The following is a 19,755-nucleotide window of genomic DNA, read 5'->3' on the forward strand; positions in this document are numbered from 1 at the left end:
TTGCCCCACGCCCAGTCTCCTCAGATCCTCAGATGAGGATGACATTTCTACCTCCCCTGCATGATACAGGCGCTGGTGGATGCGCTGGTTGTTTCGGTGCGTGACACCCTGCAATTTGGAGGACGCAGCGGCAGCTGCGCCTGGGGCACAGGTTGCATCTGGCACACATGCCATCTGGGGCAGCCTAATTTGCTTGCATGCTCCTAAAGAATGTGAGCTTCTGAGACGATCCCCTGGTGTGTTTAAGCTGCTGTGCTGATAGACGTTACCCTTTTGAAGAGTCTCTGGTAAGGTGGACTGTACCGCATAAGGTGGGCCTACGGTCTCTAGGCTAAGTAGGACTGTTTGGCGCTGCCCTGGATGAAATTATATAAGGGGCTCGCGGGGGGAAGAGTACTTTTCTTCCTCAGGCTAGCAAGGGTAAGGGCCTTTCGTCGTGGACGGGATCCTTCCTTTTCGGCTCATGAACAGTTTCTTCATCCCTCAGAGACAGTCGATGTGGCGAAGTCCTGTAAGACTTCCTCGGGTGGTTCCAAACGACCCTGGTCTGGCGAACAAGAGATCGTTTTTTTCCTGTGGACAAGGTCAACTCGGCCTGAAGGTGCGTCCTCACCCATATATGGGGTGGGGGGACGTCTTTGCCGATTCTCAGACCTGTGGCTGGCCAGGCAGCTGGGTTCAGGAGGTCATGCGGTCCGGTTGCAAGATTGTGTTCCGATTCGTTTTTTTCCAGTAAGGTTTTCCCTTCCAATGTACGGTTGTCACTTGCAGGCGCTCTATGGGGCAGTTCAGGCACTGGTTCAACAAGGCTGGACCTACTGGCCCTTGATGGTGGTGTGCGGATCAAAAATTCAAGATGGTATCAGTTCGCACGATGGTGGCTTCCCTACATCAGGGGGATTCCTGGCCTCCATAGACATCTAAAATGCCTACCTTCACATCTCAACATCCCATTATGTGCAGGACACCAACGGGTTCTCCGTTTTTGCCATGGGGAAGGATCTGTATGCACTGTGTTATCTGTATGCACCGGGGGTCTAAGAGTAACGTAATTTCAATTCTCTGTATGTATGTATTGTACATGTGGAAGAATTGACAATAAAGTAGATTTGATTTGATTTGATTGATCTCTATTGGTCTCGCTTCTGCTCCTCGGGTCTTCACAAGGTGTTGGTCCCGGTCCTGATGCTGTTGCGGCAGTGGTGTGTATCGGTCCTGGCTTCCTGGCCAATCTGCTTCTCCGTGTGGAGTCCCCTACGGGGCTGATGACAAATTTGGAAGTCGCCATGAAAACTCTGGAGGACTGAACTATATGGGCCTGACTTTGGACTCGTCCTTAGTCAGGGTGTTTCTCCCTCCGGGGAAAAAACCCTTGAAACCTCAGTCTGTGGTTCAACTGTTACTGTCCAGCACATGGTCGTCCCTTCGGACCTGCATGCAAGTTCTGGGACTGATGGTGTCATCTTTCGAGATGGTCCTTTTTGCTCAATTCCTCTCGAGGATCCCCCAGACGGGGAGGAGTCCTTGGCAGGTTCTCTGCTTAGGGAATATGGTCCCTGGAGGATCCAGGTTACCGATCATTGTCCTGGAGCTGAGATTTGGCTTTGCCTAGTTCACTGGACCGGGCACCTGCAGCTGTCCAGTGCGTATTCATTCAGACTGTGCCACGACCGTGGCTTATGTCATTCACCATGGGGGCACCAAGGATGTCCTTGCGGTCATGGAAGTGACAGACATTCTTCATTGGGCAGAGCACCTTGTTCCATCTCTCTCCGCTGCTCCCTTTCTAGGTGTGGAAAATTGGCAGGTGGATTGCCTCAGTCGACAGGCCTTGGATGCAGGGGAATGGTCCCTTCACCTAGAGGTGTTCCAGCAGTTGTGCCTTCGTTGGGGCACTCCAGACGTGGATCTGTTGGCGTTGCATCTGCAGGAAAGTGCAGAGGTTTGTGGACCCCTCCCAGGACCCTCTGGCAGATGCACTGGTGGCACCATGGGTTCTGTCATAGGCAAGAATATATACTAAGTTCAACATGAACGATACTGAGAAGTTTAGCATGGTCACCTGCTTAAGGATGACGCACGCATAATTGTATGAGAGCGATCACGGTCTGACTTTCCTCCTCTCAAGTTGCTGCCAAGACTTCATTGCAGGATCGTGTTGAAAGGGATTCCGGTCATTCTCGTGGCTCCGGAGTGGCCTCTGCAAGTTTGATGCGCTGACCTGGTCAGGCTAGTCACAGACGCTCCTTGGAGACTTCCTCTCAGGGAGGATTTCTTGTCTCCAGGGCCAATCTTCCATTCTGCTTTACGGTCGCTGGCTTTGTCAGCTTTGCTATTGAAAGCCAGGTGCTGAAAGGCAGGGGATTGTCTGATTCAGTGGTTCCCACCCTGCTTAAAGCATGGGAAGTGACTTCTAGGATGATTTTTTCATCGTATGAGAAAGACGTATATTGCGTGGTGTGCGTCTCTTTGGGCTCCCCCTCGCTCTTACTCAGTGGCCCGGATCTTGGCTTTCCTTCAACGGGGAGTTGATCAAAAGTTGGCCTTGAGTACTATCAAGGGTCAGGTTTTGGCTTTGGCAATTTTCTTCTAAAGGCCGTTGGCCACCCGTTCCCTGGTGCGTAACTTCTTCCAGGGGATGCGACACTTGGTACTTCCAGTGCGATCTCCGTCACCAACTGGGAACCTTGCTTTGGTGCAGTCGGTTCTTCAAGAACCTTCTTTTTGCAAGTATTCGGGGGTATCCCCTGCCTGCCTTATTACAGAAGGTGGCCTTCTTGGTTGCTGTCACTCTGCGCGTAGGGTGTCGGCACTGGCGACATTGTCCTGTCACTCTACCTATTTGTTGGTTCATGGAGACAAGTGGTACTTCGACCGGATCTGTCCTTTCCTCCCAAGGTGGTTTCTAGTGTTCACGTGAACGAGGACATTGCATTACCATCTTTGTGTCCTAAGCCCAAACATCCTAAGAAATGTGCATTGCATACTCTGGATATAGTTTGGGCACTCAAGGTGTACTTGGTGACTACTGAGTCTTTTCGTGAGTCAGGTTTGCTCTCTGTACTCACGGATGGCCCAAGAACAGGGCTGCCTGCGTCTGATGTGACTATTTCCTGGACAGATGGTGGTGCAGGCTTCTTTAATTAAGGGTCAGGTCCTACCTTTCCCTGGTTTGGCGCATTCTACTCCGGCGCTTAGTGCTTCCTGAGCTTTTCGCCATACAGGCATCTGTGCTTCAGGTTGCAAGACAGCTACCTGGTCCTCTGTTCACACCTTAGCCAAATTTTGTAAGGTGGATGTGCTGGCATCTACAGATGCCTCTTTTGGCCGCAAAGTTTTGCTGGCTGCTGTCTGGAGGGCTTTTGACCTTCCTTGAGGGTGTTTACTGTTTGTTTCAGTTGGGCCTCATCTTTTGTTCCGATGAGTTCTATGTTACCTGGTTTGCTATGTTTAGCCTTGGGGACTTTCTGCTGTTCAGACCCCTCATTTTATGGCACTGCTTTGGGGCATCCCTACTGATATGGATCAGAGGACTGCGTCCGTCAATGAACGATAGAGAAAACTGCATTTTTGACTTACCGTAAAATCCTTTTTTCCTAAGTTTTGAGTTGGGTTGCTGTTACTTTTCTGACACTGCTTTGAAACAAAACTGGCATCCTATGCAGGAAGGGTCCGGGACTGCCTATAGGTGTAGCCAGAACTTTTTTTCTGCCTAGTGTCCTACTCCTGTAGGGGGCAGTATAACCCAACTGATATAGATCAGAGGACTGCGTCCATCAATGAACTTAAGAGAAAAGGATTTTACGGTAAGTCAAAAATCCAGTTTTTTCAACAGAAATATTTGAGAACAAAATTTCCTTTTACCTATGTATACAGCAAAGGATACCAACACAATCATTGGGATAGCTCAGAACAATTCTCCAAGCTGGATTCAGGAATCATTTTTTTTGTGCGGAACATCCTAGAAAATATAAAAACATTCCTATCTTTTTAAACAGTGGATTTTCTTAAATTAAGTTTAAAATGTAAGCAATTTATCAAGGACACAGTATACCTTAAAATCCTTCAATTACTAGAATTGTTTTCACCCCACTCATCAGTAAAATATTCCTAAGACATTATCATCTATTGCACATTTCACATTTTGTCATATGTACACATAAAATTGATTTGGAATAAAAGGTAAGTACTCTTTAGATTTAACATGAGCTTGTAGTTTCCTTAAAGCCCATGATTACAGGATGAAGACATTATAGAGTGTGGGGAATGTGTGCCTTAGAAAAGCACATTTCCCTAAATTTAATATACATGATATACATGATTAAACAGCGGTACAAGACAGCACTTACAAAGCCAAAGAAAACTGCTGTTGCTTGCAAGAAACCTTTAAGTGTAAACACTGGCTTATCATTTTATAAAGGTCTATTAAGGAAATTATATTACTGTAAAATATACATTACTTCAAATCTCAGCAACTGCGTGAACACAAAGATTATTTACTTTATCCTCTGCTTCGAACATTATCTCCAAGTGCAAACAACTGTAATAATGGCAAACAAGCTTTGAATGGGATATAAATATATATATAAACATACATCTTTATCATAGACACGTTTCGAGATTCTGCATGTTTGCATCCTTGTGTTTCAAGGAAACCTGTACAGAGACAGATATGTATTGCTGCCATTCTTGACCTCATTATGCTAAATGTATGATATGTCTGGCTTTAAGATATTCTGAATTACAGACCTGAAATAAAACATATGCTGAAAGCTGAACTAAGGGCATTGACACAAACTATCTCTAAAGCCCCGTACACACGTACCGATGGTCGGCTTACAAATGTTCCTCTTTTCTCCCCGGGATGTCGGTGTCTGCTGAAAAGTGCAAAGACAGCACAAGGACAGCACAAGAATTTTGTCCGCCGACTGCAGAAGTGATGTCATGTAATGGTTAACTTTCCCTGTGTTTTCTATTTTCTGAGCATGCCCAGTCTTGCAAATCTGCGGTCTGTCGGCCGAATTGTGTACTGACAGGCGAACAATCGTCCGTTCTGGTGTCGGCATACAAATATTTTCATGTTTGCACGAAAGACTTTTGTCCGCGGATTGTGCGCAGACATCTGTCGGAGGCACCATACTAACACGCGTACAATCGGCAGATCCTTCGTCCACCGACGTTTGTATGCCGACGATCGGTACGTGTGTACGGGCCTTAAGTCCCAAAATAAATAGGAAAACCCTAACGCTGACTTGGCAGAATCCACTGTCATTTGAGAATTGACTATGCCTTTTTGGGTAATACAATCAGCACTTGTGTAGTCCGCTCAGCTGCCATGCATCTATCCTCTACCAGTGCATTGCAGAGAAGAGGAGATCTACAATGCCACTTGTCGGGTGACTGTGGATCAAGCTAAGAAAACAGGGTTCTTTTTTTTTTTAATTAAATAATGATGACAGATTGCAGTCTGTTGGATGAAGTGGGAATTATATATTTTTTATGCTTGAATTTGAACTTGAAGCAATCAACCCATACCGTGGAATTTTAATGTTTCAAATCTATAAACGGCAGATTTTTATGGGAACACTTTGGATGTGCTGTTCATTTCAGCAGCGGGACTTGAGGTTCAAACACAAAAATTGTAAACTCAACTTTAAAGGGTAACTCCACTTTCGTGGGGAAAAAAAATAACAAATAAAGAAAAAATAATATAGCACATACAATTGCGACACAAATCATATTGTAATTGGATGTTTTTTTAAATGACCTTTCCTCTTCAATTTGCAGCCGTTGTAATTTTCTGAAAATGCAATGCAATATGGCTACCTAGAGTTGTTCTGTACACAGAATGTGTACTAAAAACACCCCAGAAACATAATTTCCTGCTTGTGTGATTGGCTCACCAATTTTCCCAGAAGTCTGCCTAAGATACAAGTCAGATTTCTGGCATCCCCTGCAACAAAAATGTCATTTTTGGTGCAATACACATAGGAACGCATCTAAAGGGATTCAGGCCCAGCACATTTCCTCATTAGTGCTCTGCAGGTGCACAGCTGACTGGTAATTATGAAACCACTCCCATTAGACCGACTCAGCACAGAGGAGCAAACAGTGTTTTTTTCAGAATAGCAAAAGGTAGGAATCTGCAACAAAGGTTGTTATAATCCCTGCAATGTCAGAGATCACTCAGAGGGGAATGTTTTTTTTCTCAACAAAAGTGGAGTTACGATTTTAATGCTACTGGTCCTCAGTTAGGGTGAACAATCTTTTTTATTTATTATTGGATTAAGCTTGTATCAAAAAAATTCATAGTGAAGTAAAAGGTGATCTGACTCAGAAAGCATTGAAGCCACTGAATCATCATGACAGCCAGGTAACCAATATTTGTAGAAGAAGCAGTTAGCAATGGTGGCCCCTCATATTTTCCTCACTGCCAAATAACCCTAATTTTAGGAAAACCTTCACAGATGAAGAAATAGAAATCTATAGTCAGGTGTAACGTTTAAACTTTGCATGCAAATACCACCTTCAAATTATATTTCATAAAAAGGGTCATTCTAATATACATATGTCCACTGGGCAATTGTGCAGGTTATGGAAGGGGAGCAATTGGTCACCAGGCTTATTTCAGTGAAAAATAAAAGCCAATCAAGAAAAAAGCATATTGGCTTATAGACTTTCAATACCGGGGAGGGCTCACAAATATAAAACTATTGCCCAACTCAGTTATGACTGACTACATTGTGTATGTTTTCTGTTATGTCTGTAGGCAACTTTACACATAGTAAGGCTAAATGACCTTTAGGATATCAAGAAGATAAAGAATGTTCTAAAATGGCACTTTTCCACTGCAAGTACCGGCTAGTACCTGCTCGGCTCTACTCGGCCCTGCTTGGCCCGGTTTGCTTTTCCACTGCGGTACCGCATGGTATAGTGTCGGAACGGTTCGGTACGGTACGGTATAGGTTTTCTTTTCCATTAAAGTAGTACTAAAGTTAAGTGGGTGGGATAACAACGGGGTGGGTGTGATTCTCTGACCAATCAGTGGCTAGTAGTGACTGCATGCAAAGGATTGTGGGATATGGTACCAGTTTGGTACCTGTTGGAACCACAATCGAGTAGGTACTGTTTTTTCAGAGCCGTACCGTACCGTTCGGTTCCATGCAGTGGAAAAGCAAACCTATACCGTACCGTACAGAACCGTTCCGACCCTATACCATGCGATACCGCAGTGGAAAAGCACAAAAGCGTGCCGAACCGGTACGGTTCCATGCAGTGGAAAAGCGCCAAAACGGTTTCCCTTTTTTCATAGGAGTATTCTATTTATTGTAAAATTGAAATGTTCTGTAACATTGTCGGCTAAAACCAAACTCCTGATGGGACATACTGTCACATGAACGCAAACATTTCCACTTACATAGTACAGTCAAAGAAGAAAAGGAAATTTCTTGTGAAATTTAAAAGGGTTCTTTCAAATCAAAAACATATTATACAAAACTGTGCCAGATGCAAAATATTGCCTTAAAAAGACAGACAGACCTAAGGACATGCAGACAGGCAGCCAGATGTTATATGGGCAAATACATTCATGCTCAATTTAAAAACAGGTTGTTTTAAATGCCATAGGCATATTTCATTTAAGCCCAACATCAGCAAATGCTCTTTATTTAATTTTGTGGGGGTGGTGCTTGCTTCAACAGCACATATACTAATTTTGTGGGGGTGAGTTACTGTCAGGAAAATAATATCAGCCGCCAGAGCTCTTGCGCATGTGCATAAATATGTCACTTATGAATCCTGAAGTGATATCCCAGTTTAAGGATACATGTTGCATTTCTTTATATTTTTGAGCTTGAATTTAAAGTAGAAGTATGGCCAAAATGATTTTGGCTATACTTCTGTAGGTCACAGGAGTGCACTTAGTTCTCATGGATCTAAAACCCCCCACAGCACCAGAAGATCACAGCTGTAGGGGTATGTGTTGGGGGGAAGGGGGCTTAACAGCAGCCAGCACCACAAGGGACACTTCTCTTTGAATGTACGTGCCGTCCCTTGTGTTGATTGTAAAAAAAAAAAAGACCAGTCTTATGCTTTAACCCTGAGTAGGCACCATATATTAGTGGTGAAATTCTGGTCTGGCCCCCTCCTGCATATTCCTATTGGCTGATAAGGCTGTCCATCATATTGGTGGACCAAAAAGGAACATATAGTAGGTTACACAGAGCCTTGAGATGAAAAAAAAAAAATCTGCAGAAAATCAAACACCCCAAACGAAAATAGAAAACGCAACTATATGAACATGCTCCCTTTAACTTTGATTTCCTTTGTAATTTCTACTAGAAAACTGAAACTATAGTACATTATATACCTTAAGAGTGACTTTTTAGCTTTATGTACAGCTGTAGCCAAAAGGTTTGAGAATGACACAACTATTAATTTTCACAAAGTCTTCTGCTTCAGTGTTTTTAGATATCTTTGTCAGATGTTACTACGGTATACTGAAGTATAATTACAAGCATTTCATACGTATCAAAAGTTTTTATTGACAATTACACTAAGTTTATGCAAAGAGTCAATATTTGCAGTGTTGACCCTTCTTTTTTTTTTTTTCTTTTTTTTTTTACCCTTCTTTTTTAAGACCTCTGCAATTCACCCTGGCATGCTGTCTATCAACTTCTGGGCACATCCTGACTGATTGTAGTTAATTCTTGCATAATCAATGATTGGAGATTGTCAGAATTTGTGTTTTTTTTTTTTTTTCACCTGCCTCTTTTGAGGATTGATCACAAATTCTCTATTGGATTAAGGTATGGGGAGTTTCCTGACCATAGACCCAAAATTTTGATGTTTTGTTCCCCAAGCCACTATGTTATCACTTTTGCCTTATGTCAAGGTTATCCATCATGCTAGAAAAGGCATTGTTCGTCACCAAACTGTTCTTGGATGGTTGGGATATGTTGCTCTCAGAGGATGTTTTTGTACCGTTCTTTACTCATGGCTGTGTTCTTAGCCAAAATTGTAAGTGAGCCCACTCCCTTGGATGAGAAGCAACCCCACACATGAATGGTTTTAAGATGCTTTACTGTTGGCATGACACAGGACTGATGGTAGAGCTCACCTTTTCTTCTCCGGACAAGTTTTTTTCCGGATGCCCCAAACAATCAGAAATGGGATTCATCAGTGAAAATTACTTTACTCCAGTCCTCAGCAGTCCAATTCCTGTACCTTTTGCAAAATATCAGTCTTTTTCCTGGAGATAAGTGGCTTCATTGCTGCCCTTCTTGACACCAGGCCATTCTCCAAAAGTCTTTGCCATACTGTGCATGAAGATGCACTCACACCTGCCTGCTGGCCATTCCTGAGCAAGCTCTGCACTGGTGGTTTCCCCATCCCTGAATCAACTGTAGGAGACAGTCCTGGTGCTTGCTGGAATTTCTTGGGCACCCTTAAGCCTTCTTCACAAAAGCAGTGGAAATGTTTTTTTTTTTTTTATGGGATTAAGTTTGTTTTCATGGCAAAGAGGGACTTTGCAATTAATTGCAATTCATCTGATCACTCTTCATAACATTCTAGAGTATATGCAAATTGCCATCATAGACACTGTGGCAGTAGACTTCATGAAAATAAATATTTGTGTCATTCTGAAAACTTTGGTCATGGCTGTAGATGCTGTAGAAATTATTTATTTTTGATACATTTGATATTATTTGTAGCTCTGTGTCCATACACATTTTTTTCTTTTTATTTTCTGCAGCAGCAGACAAGGGTCTGGAAAATGTAAATGCAAATAATTTCCAGCTTGCGTCTCCTACAGCCCCCTAGAGTCCCCTGTCAAGTATTCCTATGTTCCTATGAACAGTGCATGTTTTACAGATACCCCTCATCTATGCACAAGTAGAGTAATTAGCATTAGCAATGTAATTTACCTGCATGTGAATATCCTAATGCCTCGTACACACGCAACGATTATCGGCCGACCGATCGGCCGTCTTTTGTCCAGTGTTGTTGTGTTGGTTGAAATGTGCTCTAGACTGCACACAAATTTTCTCTGCCAACAAAAATCAACTTCATTAGTGATGTCATGTGCTGGTTTACTTTCCGTGTGTTTTTTCTTCTCTGAGCATGCCCAGTCTTGCTCATCAGATTTTGTCTGCCGAAATCTGTACTGACTTACAGAAAATCGGCCGTTGTGTTGACGGCCAACAAATATTTTATAGCCTGCACACCAGTTTTTTTTCGGCCGAAAAGTCGGAGTCGGTTGTCGAAAGCATCATACTAACAAGCCGAAAATCGGCCAATCGGACGTTGGCCGAAAATTCACGGCCAACTATCGACGCGTGTGTACGGGGCATTACATGAAATGTGGGACAGGTTTAAACACTATTTAAGAGGTTTCAAAAGCCACTGAGTTCTTTACCTAGCCATATTTTCAGGATGAATATACAGTACTTTTTAGCCTTTTAATGTTTAAATAATACTGTTAGAAATCTATGAACCAACAATCAAAATCATAAGGGTGAAAGTTCTTACTTAAAAGCCAGACTGAAAAAAATTAAAATAATAGAAAGAAAAGTTTATTGTATTTTTGTATATGAAAGAACAATTGGCATGTCTGTGACAAATTATAGCATTAATTATTCTGCTACAATTAATTCCAGCTGAACATGATCCTTAGCTTTTCACTGATGTGACATAATTAGGATATTATGATAAGAACAAAAATAATTGTTTGTTGTAATTAAGAGTGGTAGATGATGGATTAGATACTGTAAACTATACCCATAGCACAAAACAGATTTGAGCTTTGGATTACCAGTCATAGGAAGTGTACATTTTTATAGTGCAAAAATTAAATAAACCTCTCGCCACTATATAAAATACACAAAATCAAGATGTAAAGCTGCTCCCCAATGTGTTGCTACACTAAACAAAAAGAGAATAAAGTTAAGGGGCGCTATACTCAAGTAAATAGTAAAATGGTGACTAAAATACACAATAATTGATTTTAAGTACAATATGCTCCTAAATAAAGTGCATAAATTCATAAAGTACAAGAAAACATAATGTGTTTCAAATAAAGTTCATTTGTGCTCTTCTTAAGCAAAGTTTCTTGATTCTTCAATGTAAGGTGTCATTAGACCATCACCACCAATTTAATTTGCACCCAATGTGCTCTACTGGAAAAACACTCACCAGACTACCATTACCTCTTTAATTAAAAAGAAGGTAAAAAGTGCTTGATTGCTGCGTTTCCTTATACAGTATGTGACTGGTTCCCATGACAGGAATCAGGAAGCCTTCCAGTGACATCTAAAATACTATTTACAGAAACAAAGCAATAGATATAATGAATTTAAGTTGATTGGAAATTGGAAGATACTATGGATGATTATATGAAAGTATGTTAACAAAAAAAAATACTGATAGCACTATATTTCACGCCTCTTTAAATTCTTCAGTTTGTTGAGACATGCTCAGCACCATTAAAGCATTGGCTACACTTTGGGGGGGGGGGGGGGGGTATGCTGAACTCATTATCATCCCTTGACATGCTCTATTCCCAATCTCAAGCACACTGCTTTAACCATACTGATACTTGTATGGAAGAATTAAGTCCTCTTGCTCTCTCTATAGCAGCAGACTTGATGCAACTATTTTATCTTCAGGACACTCTCTAGCATCCCCTTCACTGACACCCATCCACTGATTCTTCAACTGAAGTGATGGTCCTCACATGACAGGCCCCATGACACAGATCTGTACTCACTGTAGGCAGAATCAGATCCTTTCCAGTGCCTCCCTTCCAGTCAGCTCTGCAGGACATCTGAGTTCAGCTCCTATCTTACTTTCAGGTCCTCAAGTTGACTAACCGAGGCCGCATGGCAGCTTCTACAGAGGAGGGGCAGCTGCCCCCTCCCTCTGGGACTTTGCTCTTCAGCTGAAGACCCCGAGCACATATGCCCTTGGTATTTATACAGTCACCCAGTATGCATTGAGGCACTTTCCTCTGCCAATCGTCAGGGCTGTAATAATGCCTGTGCTCTCTCTTGTCAGGCTTCCTCCCACTCTCCAATATGCCCTCCCCCCCTTTGGACCAGTGTGAAACATTTCAGACAAGCTGAGCTGCACCTGAGCACCATGAGAAGATCCTATCAATGGATCCTGCCCTTGGTAGGCTGAGAGAAATCTAAATTTACCTGGCAATCTCTCAGGTAAGCAGAAAGACCCAAAAACTATACTCTCTTCTAGCACCTACCTAGGAGGGTGCTACATTTACATATGCTTTCTTAAGCACCGGTATATCCTTATGCACACTCTTCTGAATGCCTTGCACCTGACAGGAGGAAAACAGCATTTAAAATGCATCTAAAGCCTCATTTTCAAACACATTTATGTGCATTTAGTGCATTTAGGCACGTTCAGGTCTATTAACCATTTTGGCTTTCATTTATTTAAATGGCCAGAATATTAATTTATTCTGGCCATTGAAATGACTGAACGGCTCAAGCCCAAAATGCTCCTAGCATTTAGGCATGTTTAGGCACACTTACATGCATTTCGGTGCATCAGCCACTTTTTCTTTCTGCCCAAAGGCTCCTCTCCTGAATTTGAAAGTGATATATTTTTTTTTTTTCTTCTAAACACTTCTTTCTCTAAGCACCTATAAACACCTATATGTGCAAAATAAATAAATAAATAAATAAATGGAGAGATTGTCTATTTTTTTACTGCATGGGAATAAGGAGATATTCTAGTGGGATTTTATAAGCACTGTTTATCACAATTCTTGGTGTTTTTTGAGTGTAGTCAACTTGCTATATACAGTATATATATATATATATATATATATATATATATATATATATATATATATATATATATATACACACACACACATATATATATATATATATATATATATATATATATATATATATATATATATATATATATACATATACACATATATATATATATATATATATACATATATATATATATATATATATATATATATATATATATATATACGGTATATATATATACAGTGCCTTGCGAAAGTATTCGGCCCCCTTGAACTTTGCGACCTTTTGCCACATTTCAGGCTTCAAACATAAAGATATAAAACTTAATTTTTTGTGAAGAATCAACAACAAGTGGGACACAATCATGAAGTTGGACGAAATTTATTGGATATTTCAAACTTTTTTAACAAATAAAAAACTGAAAAATTGGTTAATACTTTGTACCGCCACCTTTTGCTGTGATTGCAGTTGTAAGTCGCTTGGGGTATGTCTCTATCAGTTTTGCACATCGAGAGACTGAAATTTTTGCCCATTCCTCCTTGCAAAACAGCTCAAGCTCAGTGAGGTTGGATGGAGAGCGTTTGTGAACAGCAGTTTTCAGTTCTTTCCACAGATTCTTGATTGGATTCAGGTCTGGACTTTGACTTGGCCATTCTAACACCTGGATATGTTTATTTGTGAACCATTCCATTGTAGATTTTGCTTTATGTTTTGGATCATTGTCTTGTTGGAAGACAAATCTCCATCCCAGTCTCAGGTCTTTTGCAGACTCCATCAGGTTTTCTTCCAGAATGGTCCTGTATTTGGCTCCATCCATCTTCCCATCAATTTTAACCATCTTCCCTGTCCCTGCTGAAGAAAGGCAGGCCCAAACCATGATGCTGCCACCACCATGTTTGACAGTGGGGATGGTGTGTTCAGGGTGATGAGCTGTGTTGCTTTTACGCCAAACATAACGTTTTGCATTGTTGCCAAAAAGTTTGATTTTGGTTCCATCTGACCAGAGCACCTTCTTCCACATGTTTGGTGTGTCTCCCAGGTGGCTTCTGGCAAACTTTAAATGACACATTTTATAGATATCTTTAAGAAATAGCTTTCTTCTTGCCACTCTTGCATAAAGGCCAGATTTGTGCAGTATACGACTGATTGTTGTCCTATGGACAGAGTCTCCCACCTCAGCTGTAGATCTCTGCAGTTCATCTAGAGTGATCATGGGCCTCTTGGCTGCATCTCTGATCAGTCTTCTCCTTGTATGAGCTGAAGGGGACATACCCCGAAAGCTTGTCCTGAAAAATTGTATGTTAGTGCAAATAAAAAAAGTATCACGGACAGTACTCAATTGTCCTTGTATGAGCTGAAAGTTTAGAGGGACGGCCAGGTCTTCGTAGATTTGCAGTGGTCTGATACTCCTTCCATTTCAATATTATCGCTTGCACAGTGCTCCTTGGGATGTTTAAAGCTTGGGAAATCTTTTTGTATCCAAATCCGGCTTTAAACTTCTCCACAACAGTATCTCGGACCTGCCTGGTGTGTTCCTTGTTCTTCATGATGCTCTCTGCGCTCTAAACTGACCTCTGAAACTATCACAGTGCAGGTGCATTTATACGGAGACTTGATTACACACAGGTGGATTCTATTTATCATCATTAGTCATTTAGGTCAACATTGGATCATTCAGAGATCCTCACTGAACTTCTGGAGAGAGTTTGCTGTACTGAAAGTAAAGGGGCTGAATAATTTTGCACGCCCAATTTTTCAGTTTTTTATTTGTTAAAAAAGTTTGAAATATCCAATAAATTTCGTTCCACTTCATGATTGTGTCCCACTTGTTGTCGATTCTTCACAAAAAATTACAGTTTTATATCTTTATGTTTGAAGCCTGAAATGTGGCAAAAGGTCGCAAAGTTCAAGAGGGCCGAATACTTTCGCAAGGCACTGTGTATATATATATATATGTATATATATATATATATATATATATATATATATATATATATATATTATATATACACCTTACAAATGTGATATATGGTTACATAATGGGCAGTAGCTGGAAAAATATTTCTTAATTTTTGAAAACAGGTATTTTTGCCTTTTTCTTTTATTTATCTTTAACCTCCCTGGTGGCATGATTATTTCAGATTTTAGGTGCTGAAAGCGGTACTATTATTTTGCATGTAATTCTTGAGGACGAGCAGCCCAAACCAACTATTTATATATGATTTTTTTTTTACTGTGCGTTCTTCTTTATAACATCTCGGGTATGATAAAGTTTGAGATACAAAATCATAAATTATAATATAATAAATAACTATAAATAAGTTAAAGTATATATATATATATATATATATATATATACATATATATATATATATATATATATATATATATATATATATATATATATATATATATATATATATATATATATATATATATATATATATACACACATATACAGTGGGTACGGAAAGTATTCAGACCCCCTTACATTTTTCACTCTTTGTTATATTGCAGCCATTTGCTAAAATCATTTAAGTTCATTCTTCTTCCTCATGAATGTACACATAGCACCCCATACTGACAGAAAAACACAGAATTGTTGACATTGTTGCAGATTTATTAAAAAAGAAAAACTGAAATATCACATGGTCCTAAGTATTCAGACCCTTTGCTCAGTATTTAGTAGAAGCCCCCTTTTGATCTAATACAGCCAGGAGTCTTTTTGAGAAAGATGCAACAAGTCTTTCACACCTGGATTTGGGGATCCTCTGCCATTCCTCCTTGCAGATCCTCTCCAGTTCTGTCAGGTTGGATGGACAGCCATTTTTAGGTCTCTCCAGAGATGCTCAATTGGGTTTAAGTCAGGGCTCTGGCTGGGCCATTCAAGAACAGTCACGGAGTTGTTGTGAAGCCACTCCTTCGTTATTTTAGCTGTGTGCTTAGGGTCATTGTCTTGTTGGAAGGTAAGCCTTCGGCCCAGTCTGAGGTCCAGAGCACTCTGGAGAAGGTTTTTGTCCAGGATATCCTTGTACTTGGCCGCATTCATCTTTCCCTCGATTGCAACCAGTCGTCCTGTCCCTGCAGCTGAAAAACACCCCCACAGCATGATGCTGCCACCACCATGCTTCACTGTTGGGACTGTATTGGACAGGTGATGAGCAGTGCCTGGTTTTCTCCACACATACCGCTTAGAATTAAGGCCAAAAAGTTTTATTTTGGTCTCATCAGACCAGAGAATCTTATTTCTCACCATCTTGGAGTCCTTCAGGTGTTTTTTAGCAAACTCCATGCAGGCTTTCATGTGTCTTACACTGAGGAGAGGCTTCCGTCGGGCCACTCTGCCATAAAGCCCCGACTGGTGGAGGGCTGCAGTGATGGTTGGCTTTCTACAACTTTCTCCCATCTCCTGACTGCATCTCTGGAGCTCAGCCACAGTGATCTTTGGGTTCTTCTTTACCTCTCTCACCAAGGCTCTTCTCCCCCGATAGCTCAGTTTGGCCGGACGGCCAGCTCTAGGAAGGGTTCTGGTCGTCCCAAACGTCTTCCATTTGAGGATTATGGAGGCCACTGTGCTCTTAGGAACCTCAAGTGCAGCAGAAATCTTTTTGTAACCTTGGCCAGATCTGTGCTTTGCCACAATTCTGTCTCTGAGCTCTTCAGGCAGTTCCTTTGACCTCATGATTCTCATTTGCTCTGACATGCATTGTGATCTGGAAGGTCTTATATAGACAGGTGTGTGGCTTTCCTAATCAAGTCCAATCAGTATAATCAAACACAGCTGGACTCAAATGAAGGTGTAGAACCATCTCAAGGATGATCAGAAGAAATGGAAAGCACCTGAGTTAAATATATGAGTGTCACAGCAAAGGGTCTGAATACTTAGGACCATGTGATATTTCAGTTTTTCTTTTTTAATAAATCTGCAACAATGTCAACAATTCTGTCTTTTTCTGTCAGTATGGGGTGCTATGTGTACATTCATGAGGAAGAAGAATGAACTTAAATGATTTTAGCAAATGGCTGCAATATAACAAAGAGTGAAAAATTTAAGGGGGTCTGAATACTTTCCGTACCCACTGTATATATATATATATATTGCTAAAAAAAAATTAAATAAGAGCATATCATCAAGTAAAAAAAAAAAATACTGGGATATTGATCTGGTCAGTTAAGTAGCAGGGGGGCTGTTAATCAGTTTCAGCTGCTTTGGTGTTATTGAAATTAATCACAGATGCAGTAGATGGGCAACAATGACACAGCCTCCAAAACAGGAATGGCTTTACAGGTGGATGCCACTGGCCGTTCTTTCCACTACTCATCTTTTTTGACTGTTTTCACTAGTTTTGCATTTAGCTAGGGTCAGTATCACTACTGGTAGCATAAGGTGATACCTGGACCCTATAGAGGTTACACAGGCAGTCCAGGATGGCACATCAATATGTGCATTGCCAGAAGGTTGGCTGTGTCTCCCAGCACAGTCTCAAGAGCATGGAGGAAATTCCAGGAAACAGGCAGTTACTCTAGGAGAGCTGGACAGGGCCGTAGAAGGTCCTTAACCCATCTGCTCCTTTGTGCAAGGAGAAACAGGATGAGCACTGCCAGAGCCCTCCAAAATGACCTCCAGCAGGCCAGATGAATATCTCTGACCAAACAATCAGAAACAGACTTCATGAGGGTGGACTTAGGGCCTGACGTCCTCTTGTGGGCCCTGTGCTCACTGCCCAGCACCATGGAGCTTGATTGGCATTTTCCATTGAACACTGGAATTGGCAGGTCCGCCACTGGTACCCTATGTTTTTCAAGATGAGAGCAGGTTCACCCTGAGCACATGTGACAGATGTGAAAGGGTCTGAAGAATGTTATGCTGCCTGTAACATCATTCAACATGACTAGTTTGGTGGTGGGTCAGTGATGGTCTGGGAAGGCATGTCCATATAGGGATGCACAGACCTCTACAGGCTAGACAATGGCTACCTGACTGCCATTAGGTATCGGGATGAAATCCTTGGACCCATTGTCAGACCCTACACTGGTGCAGTGGGTCCTGGGTCCCTCCTGGTGCTCGACAATGCCAGGCCTCATGTGGTGAGAGTATGCAGCAAGTTCCCACGCACGCCTGTCCTAAATCCAATAGAACACCTTTGGGACATTATGTTTCAGTCCATCCGACGCCACCAGGTTGCACCTCTGTCTGTTCAGGAGCTCAGTGAATGCCCTGGCCCAGATCTAAGAGGAATTACCCCATGACACCATCTGTCATCCCATTAGGAGCATGCCCCAACGTTATCAGGCATGCATACAAGAATGTGGGGGCCATACATACATTTTGAGTTGCTGCAATGAAATTTCAGCAAAATGGACCAACCTGCTGCATCATTTTTTCACTATGATTGTCGGGGTGTCTTTGAATTCAGCCCTCTGTAGGTTAATATTTTTCATTTCCATCAAACAACGTGGCATCCTTCGTTCCTAACACATTACGCAGTCTATATCAGTATGGATAACCAGCATGATATGTTTCCCTATTGAGACCTGATGTGTTTCCAAAGTGTTCATTTAATTTTTTTGGGCAGGGTGTGTATATAAATGTGTGTATATATATATATATATATATATATATATATATATATATATATATATATATATATATATATATTTATCTTTCAAAACATAGTATATTATTTTACTGTGCTAGCTGTGATTCAGACAGTTCAGTTTCCTGTTGCCACATGACTGAACTCTTGTAGACATTGGCTCAGCAGTTGCACCAATGGATCAATTACTGCAACTACATATTGCACCGCCACTATTCATTTAATTTATTTTTCTACTCACGTTTTTGTCACTCCTTCACTTTTGAATATGTTTTTTTTCACTGGATGGAGGGTGTGCTCCTCGGGCCTATCCTGAAGTCTATAAAGGAGGATGTGTGGCCATCAGGTTTCTTTCCTCCTCTGAACTAGGGGGGAGGTTGTCTTTGGGAGAGCCCTTCGACCTAATACTCATTGGTCGACTTCCGCTGACCATTAGGAGAGGGGTCTGCCAGGCCTTTTGGCTAGGTGGACTGGGTTTGAGACCTTGTCCTTGTTAGGAGCCTTGCGGAGCCTTGTTAGGAGCCTTGCGGAGCCTTGTTAGGAGCCTGGTGGTTCAGGGTAAGGTCCTACCCCTTCGGGCCCAAACAGGCAAAGTGACCTACTGATACATTGATGCCTGCTTCCGGGTTTAGGCCACATGCATGTGCGCCCCCCTGCCAACATTCACTGTGATTGTACACAGAGGGTGTCTGTCAGCAAAACCCGGCCTATGTTTCATGGCTGGAACCTGCTGATCAGCTGTGTCCAATCACAGCCCAGAGACCTGTGTTAACAACCAATACAATAGTAAACTATAGCCTGATGCACCACGTGACGTACCTCCATCCCAAAATAACGTGGAAAACTGCGACGGTTTGCCCTTGGGACATTAAATGAGGTGTGACACGCCCAATGATGAGATATAAAATGCAAGTTTATTGGAACATACAATGTTAACAAGTAAAAACGGAAAGTACGGTATTGTCAAACAGATTTTTAATGTAATACATAGTATATTATATAGTCATAGTCAGGTACAGTATTCCATAGAACAATCCAATCGTAAAAAAAAAGAAATAGGTCGCTCTCCATCATGGAATGAATTTGCTAGAATTTATTGAAGTATCGTCATGCCAAACATTAAAACAAACAGGAACTGTTAACGTTTCTCACGGGTCTCCATGCTTGTTCCATGATGGAGTGCGACCTATTTCCAGGGGCAGACTGGCAACTTTCAGCCCAGGGGCAAGTACAAAAACCAGAGGCCCATGGTGCAGCGACTCAGCCCCCCTCCCACTCTCCCTCTTCTCATCCCCCTCCTGACCCACATTCCAGGCTGAAGCCCTGCTACAGGTACTCTATACTCATTGGCT

Source organism: Pelophylax lessonae, assembly GCF_965119305.1.
Source record: "Pelophylax lessonae genome assembly, chromosome: 2".
Lineage (NCBI taxonomy): Eukaryota > Metazoa > Chordata > Amphibia > Anura > Ranidae > Pelophylax > Pelophylax lessonae.